Raw genomic sequence first — 11,512 nt, 5'->3', positions numbered from 1 at the left:
ACAGATGTGCGCGCGCAGGTGGCGAGGAGTAATAACAAGTAACCACTTGCGGTCGTCAGTGCTGTAGTTCCGGCGATAGAGGAGATTATCGCGAATCACAAAGTGGGAAGCATGGCGGCGGAGAGCGCGGGATGGAGATGCAGCCGTGGGGTTGGAGAGAAATTCGAGAAGAGAAGCGACCCAGGGGTTAGTACGTTGCGCTGAGGGCATGTCCTTTATGTGAAGCGACGACGGGGAGACGTCAGGGGTGGAAACGCTGGTGATCACGGCTGGAAGTGGGCAGCGAGAGAGGGCATCAGCACCGATAGACCACGCGGATGTCATATTCTTGCAGAAGTAGAGCCCACCTGGCAAGCAGGCTGGATGGGTCTTTCATGGAGGAAAGCCAACAAAGCGCATGGCGGTCCATCAAAACGTCAAAACAGGAGCCATAGAGGTAAGGGCGGAATTTTGCAAGGGCCCATACAAATAGCCAAACACTCTTTTTCATTGACGCAGTAATTAGATTTAGCCCTCGTAAGTGTGCGGCTTGCACAGGCAACAACGTATTCGTCAAAGCCACATATACGCTTGGCGAGTACGACGCCAACTCCAACACCAAAGGCGTCCATGTGGACATCGGTATGAGCGGTCGAGTCAAAATGGCGCAGTATGAGCGGCGCTGTGAGGAGGCGGCGCAAGGTGTTATAGGCATCGCCGCACGCCGGAGACCACATCGATAAGTCGGAACTGCCGGACAGTTGTGTTAAAGCCTCCGCAAAGCCGCAGCAAAGTTGTGAATAAACCGGCGAAACTGAGCGCACAGACCTAAGAAGCTGCGCAGGTGTTTGATGGAAGTAGGTTTGGGAAAGCCAGCAACAGTGCGAAGTTTGCCTTAGTCAGAACAAACGCTTTGCTTAGAGACAACGCGTCTTAGAATTGTCATTTGACACGCAGCAAAACAGCACTTCTTCATGTTGAGTTGCAGGCCAGCGTCAAAGAGGCAGGTCAAAACGTGCATCAGGCAGGATAGATGGGTTTCAAAGTCAGGGGAAAAGCCGACAATGTAGTCGAGGTACCTTAGACACATTTTCCAATTGAGTCCACGCAAAATGGTGTCCATTATCTTTTCGAAGGTTGTAGAGGCATTACAAAGGCGGAATGGAATCACAGTAATTTTATACAATCCGCCGGGAGTCACAAAAGCAGTTTTATGATGATCGGCCGCTTCCATGAGGACCTGCCAATGCCCAGAACGTAAATGCAGCAATGAAAAGAGCTCCACTCCGCTCCATGCCAACAGTCCAGAGCTTCATCTACGCGTGGGAGGGGATAGACCACCGTGCTCATTATCTTAATAAAGTGGCGGCAATCGACACAGAACCGTATGGAGCCTTCTTCCTTTTTCACAAGGACAACAGGCGATGCCCAAGGGCTACTTGAGGGCTGAATGACGCCGTTTTGAAGCATTTGGTCGTCTTGCTCTGTAATAGTCTGGCGCTCGGTTGGCGACTCATGTTAGGGCGCTACCGCCGTGCCGCGTTGGCACCTGTGTAGATGCGTTGGGTGACGGTGGAAGTTCGGCCCAAGGAAGTTTGGTGAACGTCAAAGGAAGAGCGTTGGAAATGGCGAAAGAGAATGAGAAGCTGTCTTTGAGGCGGAGGAAGATCGGCGTCGATGGAGCGCAAGAACAATTCGGTAGAAGAGGGATCTGGCGCAGAGGCAGGTGGGCTGAGCGCGTTTATGGCGAGGAGCGGTGTATCGTCGGTCTCCTCGCGGATGAGCAGAGATGCGATGGGCTGCACACTGCCGAGGCATTGACCAAGGCGCAGAGTGGTAGGGCAGCAAAACAGGTTAGAGAACAAAAGTATCGTGAGACCAGCGGACACAGCCAGTACGGCATATGGCAGAGGGGGACATTTCGGGTGCAGAAAATTGTGGCCTGGAGTAAAGACGACGGTGTAGTGACCGATACAGTACCAAGACAGGTGAACAAGAACGGAAGAACATGGGGGAATGTTGATGTCTTCGACGGCGAGGGCTTTAACACAGGCAACATAAGGTGTAGCGTAGAGCAAAAGATTGGGCAGAGAAGAGAACCCGACTTCCGTTCGAGCACAGTCAACGATAGCTTCATGGCGGGAAAGGAAATCCGAGCCCAGAATAACAGGAGGGGAACAGGAAGGCAGCACGACGAATTCTATCGCGTATAGGGAGTCCTGAATCACAACTCGAGCGGTACACGCTGCGGACGGCTTGATGTGCTCAGCGCTGGCCGTACGCAGTGACAGTCCAGCAATCGGCGTCTTTGCCTTCTTCAACGAACGACAAAACTTTTCGTCCGTAACAGAAATCGCACACTGTAAAAAAAAAATGCTCCGCAGTACAGAGAAACCCGCTGGTAATGCGTTGCCGGAGGGTTTTCCGCAACATGAGGTACGGACTAAATGTCAGAAACAGAGACTCCGTATGACGACTGTCACATTCTTGGTAACGGAAAGTTACGCCATGCTATGCACGAGACCGAAATCGTTTTTTCACAACGAATGCTTATGTTTTGTTCTTATTGAAGTTTCCGCAATGTGTATGCATACGTCCTCCGTTCACTCGGAAGTCATTTCATCTAGAGCGGAAATTATCTGTATTGTAAATATGTACTTTCTGTAGTACATGAACATGCGTCTTCGTATAGCTTCTGCCCGCAATGTTCACTGCAGATATAGCCGTCCAGGTGCCGAAGAAAAAAGTATTATGTACAAGGCTTTCCTTTACGCATATTATGTAGTGTATACGTACAAAGAATGCAGCTTAGAATGAAAGAGTGGTAAGTGTTTGGGTGAGTACAAGTACATACGTTTTATTTTCATGGCAAACTACACACATTGTACATCTGCACATTGCTGTCGGATCCATCTGAAAAGCATAAAAAAAATCCTCATTTAGTGGTCACACAACACCAAATATAAATTTCACAAATACATTTCAACCATCTGCTATTGAACAATCGGCTTTCGTAGAAGCTTTCAAAAGCCATTCACCGAGAACCAACCCGTTATAATTTATTGCCCAAAATTCATTTCCCATAACAGTAAACAGTAAAAACCACAGGTCCAGAATGAAGCAGACAAAATGCGCTTTCCCGGGCGGCACTGTGTGCATGAAAGTCTTTACAGTTGCTTATCATTTTGTGCAAATAGAAAGTAGCTCAGGATGGGGGCCAGATGCAATTCAATGCAGGTGCCTTTCTGTACATAGTACTAAATGCACAACTTAGTGAGCAAGGAACATTGGTAACATCTGAAAAAGGTGGGAGACGCTTGCCGAATTTATCGTCCATCCAATTTGTTATAGGCAAGACAAGACGAAGCGAAAGTCCCGCACTCAGTTTATATCCAGTTCCCGGGCATGCCCGTTGCGGCAGATTATGACGCTTTTTATTATGACACAAACTTGGAATACGGCCCCAGGAAGCACACTTCCCCAAAACTGCATGTTTTCACTCATAGCTTCCATTATCACAGCATGTGCAAGAAAATGTACTAATATCTGATGTCAGTGAAAATGCAGTCACACGTACCGGAAGCAGCTCACTAAGGCATTCCAATATCTCTGCAGTGTGCCTCACAAGGAACGGATGCTCAAGTTTCAAAAAAGGGCTCTTGGCAGAAATTTAACCAAAGGCCGTTGCCATGTGAACCTTTTCAAAATGATGACCCAGAAAGACGAAGTGTCCTCATGTGTCTGATGCAAAAGAAGGATGAAGGCATGAGTCTTTCTGCTTTTTGAACAGCTGTGATAAGTTTTTTACTGGTACTGCTTGGTGCAGCTTCAGTCTCCTTCTTGACATTTTGTGAAATAATTATACATCTGCGAAAGATCTCGCTAGCAAACATTTTGGCACTAATGGAGAAGCAAAAAGACCCATGTCCTAGGCCTTTTTTGTGACACTAAAGGAAGGCTTGCCTTTTAGAGTCATTGATTACGAAGAGGTCCATGTGGCAACAAACTTTGAGAGAATTCCTTCAAGGGCTCTTTGTTCTCATGAGGTGCCCTGTAGATATATCACAACAGCTCAGTGAGCTGTTACCAGCCCTGTGAGTTCACTGTCACTTGACATCAAGGGTATGTACTTTTCCTCGCCACATGCAGCAATGATGTATATGTCAAGAGAAAGCATAAAAGATTTCTAAGTGCAATTCCAGATTGCTTGCGGAGGAAAGCACAAGAGTGGCCATGCTCAGCTGTTACCTTTGCTTCTTGTTCGAGTTCTACAGTGAGTACTACGTAATGACAGGTGTCTGCATCAACTCATATTTAACACCCGTCCTGTGCGACCTCCATCTTGCACTACATGACAGGCAACTTTATAACACCCTTCATGCAAAGAGTGTCATCAGGGTCGGTGTGTACTGTCAGTTTCCTGGTCCTGTGGTTTTTATTTACTGCCTTCATTCTCCACTCCATGAAGCCTGAATGTGCTACACTGGGCTGCTCCACGCGTCGTGGAGCAGCCCAGTGGCCATTTTTTTTTTCATACGTCGGAGGCACTCAGCTCGAAAGCCATGCTTACTATATTCAGCAGACAAGGGTACATGTGAGACACATCATTAATAACTAATTCTCACAGTGGTATCTGGTGCAAGAATATCTAAATACTACTCAATTTTTGCTTAAGTTTTCAGATACACTCTTAGATTAAAAACATAATTTGGCTACATTAGCAGAAGCACAGCACCAAGGTACTCACCAGTTACCTAAAGCACTGTACGCAAGTTCTCGTGCCATCATGAATACAGCACACTGTCCACGTCTTCATAATGCCATGTCACTCCAGCACTTCGGTAGCAAAATTTTCCTTTAAAAAAAGTAGTTTTGTTTATGTTAGACTGGTCATATTTAATTTTACTATATACTATGTACTTCTCATTGTACTGCCCCAGACTGAAAAATACCAATGATCACGCTTTGAATTATGTCATATGTGATCACCATTATGTGATTACCAATATGTTCTTAGAAATTCTGATTGAAATAATTCTGACAAAATATTATTTCAGAAAATGTGGCACAAGGAAGAAGGACGCTAGCTAGATAACCTGGACGAATGTTTTCAGTTGCATGCAGCCACCGGCACCATTGCACACAAAATGTACAATAAAGTGGGTTTTACCTTTCCGAATAGAATTTAATGCTGCAAACATTTAAGTAAAAAAATTTCAACCTTCCATTCCGCATAAAGGAAAGAAAATTCCTCTCGTTTTTTCACAAGCCTCTGCAAGTACACAATTCAGTGAATCTACTCTATAAGTACTTGAATCTATCAGCACGAGACAGAGACGAGAAAAGAAACAAAACAGGCACTGACTCGCAACTGAAGTTTATTGAAGTGAACAGAGAGTATACAGAAAAGCCACACACCACAAACTACACAATTACACATAAGCTACATCACAACATAAGTAAAAGATTGCCCTTAACATTCCTCTCATCTAGACAGTCCAACCCGCTGCATGTTAACGCTATGGGCAGCACACTCACACATTCGTCACCGAGTCATAAGATGTGTCTAGCCTCGATAATTTTCTGGTTAATCTGCTGTGAACGTAGTGCCAAAATGCGTGTTGCCGAAAGGAATGGCTAGGAGCCTTCACATCCCTTGTAATATGCAGATAAGTTACAACCCCTACCAATATCCAAATACCTCTCATGCTCCTGTAGTCTTACATTGATACACATTCCAGTTTCACCAACATAAACCCAACCACATGATAATGGTATGCAATGCATGCAATGGTTGCAAGGCACATATATGTTGCCACGTTTCACTCGACACATGTGCTTTTCCCTAACGAAATTCACAAAATTATTAACAATTTTACAGATTGTAGACAACTTATTAGGGGCCGAACACGCCATTTTTACGTCATACCTTCTGGCCACAGTTTTCAAATTTTGCAACAATCTATGTATGTACAGTAACACAGTCAGTCTTTTGGCATCTCACTGGCTGGCCCCAGCCTGATCATGCCAGTCCCTGCGAAGGGGTTTCAGCTTTTAACATGCTAAAGGGAAGAATGGCACAGCATCAAGTAACGAGGAAAGCAGGACAGCACACCCACGCACAAGTGCCAACCCTGGAGCAGATACAAAATCCAAGAGCGCGTGCTTGACATTCAGCGTTGACAGTCAAGGAAACGAGGAAACACGGATTTGAACGCTAAAGATTGAACGAGCCCGATCCTTGGCTGCCAACGCTGAATGTCAAGTACACGCTCTTAAGATTCTGCATCCGCTCCAAGGATGGCACTTGTGCGTGGGTGTGCTCTCCTGTTGTCCTCGTTACTTGATGCTGCGCCATTCTAACTTTAGCATGTCAGACCAACTTGCCCAATCTTATATGCTCAGCTTTAACAATTTATCGCACGCTTCTGCAATAGCATGGTTGGGAAATCATGCTTTCATTAGCCTTAAAATCTTCTCTTGGAAACCAGTTGTCACGCTGTAAAAGCATGGCTTCACCAATACCGAGCCTAGACTTGACGACGCAATGCTATTTTTCACTAGCTTAGAATCGTTCGACCAACAGTCAAGTTGCTGCTTAATACTCCTGGGTGAATATCGCTAGCACACATGGCGTGTGCAGAACATCAAGGTAAGGTTCAGAAACCGCAGCTCTTTTTGTTGGGACATTTTCTCCAAGGTAAACTTAAGACAAAGGCCTTGCTCCTTAAACAAGTTCACAATATGTACAGGTCCCACACTATCACAACCTTTGTAAAAGACCAGAAAATCATAGACGTAGCGAAAGATTTCCCCCAGCCCATGCAATTTCTTGGCAATCATTCCTTCCACCCTGCTTAAGAGAATATTGCTTAGCACAGGGGCAACCTTCGAATCGATACATTTAGCAGACTTTTGAACATATGCCGCACTGCCATACTCCACAAACATGCTCTTCACTTCAAATAAAAGGAGGCAAGTGCCAAAAAAGACTTATGCTACACACCCGTTCCTAAACACGAGCTCATCGTTGTGCTCCGATATACACATTCATAAGCTTTTCACAAGATCTTCATACGGGATAGAATAAAATAGTTCTACATAGACACTAATCACAAGACAATCCGCTGGATTGTCATTCTTAAGATACTCAACCACACTGCGAATTGAGTACAAGAAATGGATCTTCAAGATGCGAAGTAGACAGATGCTTTTGCAAATAACCAGAGATAATTTTGCATGAATCCTTTTCTGAAATTCATCTGAAGAGCATGTTATTGAATAGCATTTATTTGAAGAGCATGTTTGTAGAGTAACGCAGTGCGGTATGTGTTCTAAAGTCTCGAATATGTAGTGGTTCAAAGGTTGACTTTGTGCTAAGCAATATTTTCTTGAGTAGGGTGGATAGAATAATTGACCAGAATGTGCATGGGCCGGGGGAAAAATCTTTTGCTATGTCGATGATTTTCTGGTCTTTTATAAAGGTTGTGATAGTTCGGGACCTGTACATCTTCTCAAGTTGTTTAAGGAGCAAGGCCTTTATCTCAGGTTTACCTTGGAGCAAATGTCCCAAGAAAAAGAGCTGTGGTTTCTGGACCTTACCTTGATGTTCAGCACACTTCATGTGTGCTGGCGAGTGTTAAGCTGCTACCTGGCTACATGTCGACCATTCCAAGCTAGTGAAAGATAGCATTGCACTTTCTAGCGCGGGCTCAGAATTGATGAAATTATGCTTTCACAGCATGACGACTAGTTTCCAAGAGCAGATTTTAAGGTTAACGAACGCAGGATTTCCAAACCTTGTTACTGCAAGAGCATATGATAAATTGTTAAAGAAGCTGAGACAGTTTTGCGGTGACCGGCACAATCAGGCTGGGGCCAGCCAGCGAGATGCCAAAAGACCAGTTGTGTTACCGTATGTACATAAATTGTCGCATAATTTGAAAAATGTGGCCAGAAGGTATGATTTAAAAGTGGCTTTCTCGGCCCCTAATACGTTGTCTAAAGCATGTAAAATTTTAAGAATAATTCTGTGAATGTGGCTCGAGAAAAGTACACGTGTAGAGTGAAATGTATATGTACCTTGTAAAATGAATGTGGTATCAAATATTATTATCTTGTAGTCTGGTTTACGTAGGTGCAACTGGAAGGTGTATGAATGTAAGACTACAGGAACACAAGAGGGTAGGGGCTTGGCTAGGTGGTTGGGGTAACTCTGCTGTACACTGCACGGGATGTGAAGTCTGCTACCCTTTCCTTTTGGCAACACGCATTTTGGCAGTAAATTCTGAGAGATTAAATGGGAGATTATCGAGGCTAGACACATCTTATGACTCCGTGAAGAATGTGTGTTTTGTCTATCGTGTTAACACACAATGAGTTGGACTACCTCGATCAGGGAAATGTTGAGGGCGATTTTTGACTCATGTTGTCCTGTATGCTTATCTGTAACTACATGGTTTATGGTATTGCTTGGCTTTTTATATATTCCCTGTTCACGCCAACAAACTTTAGTCGCAAGTCAGCACCTGTCTTGTCTCCTTTCTCATCCCTGTCTTTCGCGCTGGTGGATTCACCGCAATGGCTCACCTATGCAGAAATCCAAGGCATGACATTTTCCTCTTCACACTCGTGGTTCAGCGCATAATACGGCAAAGGCTTTTCAATTCCAAGGAAAGTTCATGGCTCCATTGAACACTGCCTCCTGCTTACAAGACACAGAGCAGCAATTATTGTAGATTCTACCTGTGACACAAAGAGCAAAGTTTTAGTTTGATTGGACTAAACTAGGAAAGCAGCACAATATATCTATAGCCAAATAACTGAACAGAAAGAAATAGAGGGTAGTGTAATAGTGAACACACTGATATATTGCAAGTGAGATATATGCATAATATATTGCAATATCCAACACTGCTACCATTGCCTTAGCCAACTACTTCATAAATAACAAATGCAGTATCACAAAAATACTGATAACGTACTATTAGTGTTAATAGTAGCAGTGCAGGTTCCATGAACAAAAAAGGGCCCAGTGCTGACTGTCGTTCCCACAGCAGCCTTGTGACCAATGGCCGGTGTAAAGGAAAGAGGAGAAATGACTGAAAAGAAAAAGAGCTAGGGGGAAGGAAAATAGGTATAGAAGGGCTTAGGATATCATAGGCAAATAAGGTTGTTTAGACAGTGAGCACAAAATAAACATTACCACACAAGTAAAGACATACAAGACCAAACATATATATCATTGTGCAGAGTGGCAAACTTGATGCCATTTAGCCCAAAATATGTTTTCAATAAAGTGATTATAATTATTAATAGAACAACTGACCGAGTGAAACCATAACAGGGATGAACAAGGAAGTTGTTAATATTCTGGCAGAAATTAAAAGAAGAAAATGGATCTGGCCAGGGCATACAATGCAGAGAATGAATCACCAATGGTATCTTAGGGCAACAGATTGAATTTGATGGATTTTAATGGCACAAGGGCATCTGTGGCCAAAGAGTGCCTTAGCACAAGTTAATTTCGTCTACTCAAGGTGAAATAAGAGACCCATTTCCCAAGCATTTCATTCCAGATAAGCTGAGCACCACGCCAGGAAACAGCTTGTGCATTGTATCGCAACAAAATGAATTTCACCCTAAGGAAAATATAGCAGGAGATAGCTGATTATAAGCTCACTAGATAAGATTAGGTGATTTCTGATAGTGTGGCATGTAGCTGGTGCAAGACACAGATAATTACACTGGAAAAGGCCATTGTCCTGAGGTGAACGTAAACTAAGCAATGAGGATAATGAAATTCGCTACACTAGAGCTGTTAAGAATCAGCTCAAGTTCCATGCTTCAAGATGATGCAAGTTTGCTCAGTGAAAAAAAAATCATAAGTTCACCCAAGAATTGGTATCATGGCGGTATCAGGCTGCAGGTGCAGATGAATTAATCCTGCCTCAGAGAAGAGCTACATAGAGCACAAAACATTTTAGGCCAGTCCTATACTGACAGCTGTTAATAACTATTTTAAAACTGTTTTTCATTGCACAAACAATTATACCGAGTTTGTGTTGGTCATGTGATTATGTTACTGAGGCTCCCCTAAAATTCTAGCGAGAGCTAAAATACAAGCTGTCTCAACTAAGTTTTTATATCAACAATGAGAACATAAACACATGCAGATTATTCAAGTAGAAGTTTTATTCTTCATGACGTGCCCTACAAATTTTAAATTATACTGAAAACTAATAGAGTGCAGTGCTTGTGCCAAAAATACTAAACCTCAACAACAAAGAGAACACAAGATAAAGGCAACAACATATTGCCCAAAATTTAAATGTTTGACAGAACAAATATGAAAAGAAAACCTCTCCACAACTGGAACAAAACAGCGTGATACCGAGCACACATTTGAAAATTGTTTCATCCAAATCCCCAGTCTGGTGCTCCAGCACTCTTCAGCCAGCATGTCATGAAATGCACCATAGTTCTGGTAGCTGTAAAGAGTATACAGCTGATCCGGAATTTTGATATGTGAACAGTAACCCTCAATGACCACCAGGCTGAATACTTTCAAGAGGCTGTTCTAGTAACAAGACTGCAGTGAAACACTTAGCAAGTTATGCTGGCGTAATAATGCAAACCGTTAATCTGAGAGTTCGCTACCACGCAACTCTGTAGTAACTCCTAAAGTGTTGCAATCGAATGAAAAAAAAGACTGCCTATTATATAAACCAAAGTCAAGAGGCTGCAATGCAAGGCCACGACAGAAGCGCTGCAATACAACAATAGCGATACAATGTACACTTTAAGCAACACAATGAAACATGATCTTTTATCCTTAATTATCAGAATTTAAATATTTGTTTTCCATGCTCTCTTGCAAAATTAAGTTTAGATCGTGAAAGCGCTCAAAAAGACAAGGATACAGAAAGATTTCCACACAGTGCGCTTACTTCCAGTGTCTTTTTGAGCACATCCACTATCTAAACATGGTAACCCAACTAGTCTAAACGCTGTCGTTATTCCAAAATTAAGCCTTTCACAAAGTGGGAGCCCCTTTCCCCATACAAGGTGCACTATAACTAATCCAACACTTTTTTCATGATATGTTTTCTCTGAGAATAAACACTGAAGATTTTGCAATAGTACTTGTCTTTTCAATTCTACGAATGTACCATGCAAGTGTTCAATGAAATGACCATCTGCCTATCTTGATCACTGCTCAAAATCAGGGTATAATGCACCATGAAGGGCAGGCTCTTCTTCATTTTTATGTTTTCCTAACGAAGCATGTACGTGCAACCCTTCTGCTGGCTTGTATGCAGCAGGTTTGTCTAGCTAGGCAACTGTGGTTTTGCTATAGATGAAATGGTACTTTGGAAGTGAATGGTTTTCTAAAATGCATTTAACATACATACCGGGGCTTTAACAGCACCTGGTGTAAGCAACATCAGTGGGGGGACCGCAGGAGTGGCCTAGTGGTCCGAGCATCTGCCTCACAAGCAGGAGGTGCGGAGTTCGATCCCCAGTGTCACCG

General features: G+C 43.4%; 1 long non-coding RNA gene across 1 annotated transcript; it reads right to left on the bottom strand.

Moving 5' to 3' along the window:
• Window positions 1-2,831: 2,831 nt before the first annotated feature.
• LOC144105702 (uncharacterized) lies at window positions 2,832-9,059 on the bottom strand. Its single transcript, XR_013308862.1, has 4 exons — window positions 8,964-9,059; window positions 8,569-8,683; window positions 4,727-4,834; window positions 2,832-2,892 (listed from the first exon to the last, which is right to left on the bottom strand). It is a non-coding gene; the product is annotated as an uncharacterized LOC144105702 (long non-coding RNA).
• Between the last annotated feature and the right edge of the window lie 2,453 nt (window positions 9,060-11,512).

Source organism: Amblyomma americanum, chromosome 9 (assembly GCF_052857255.1).
Source record: "Amblyomma americanum isolate KBUSLIRL-KWMA chromosome 9, ASM5285725v1, whole genome shotgun sequence".
Classification (NCBI taxonomy): Eukaryota; Metazoa; Arthropoda; class Arachnida; order Ixodida; family Ixodidae; genus Amblyomma; species Amblyomma americanum.
Note: the sequence above shows the minus strand (reverse complement) of the source record. Positions and strands in the feature narration are given on the sequence as shown.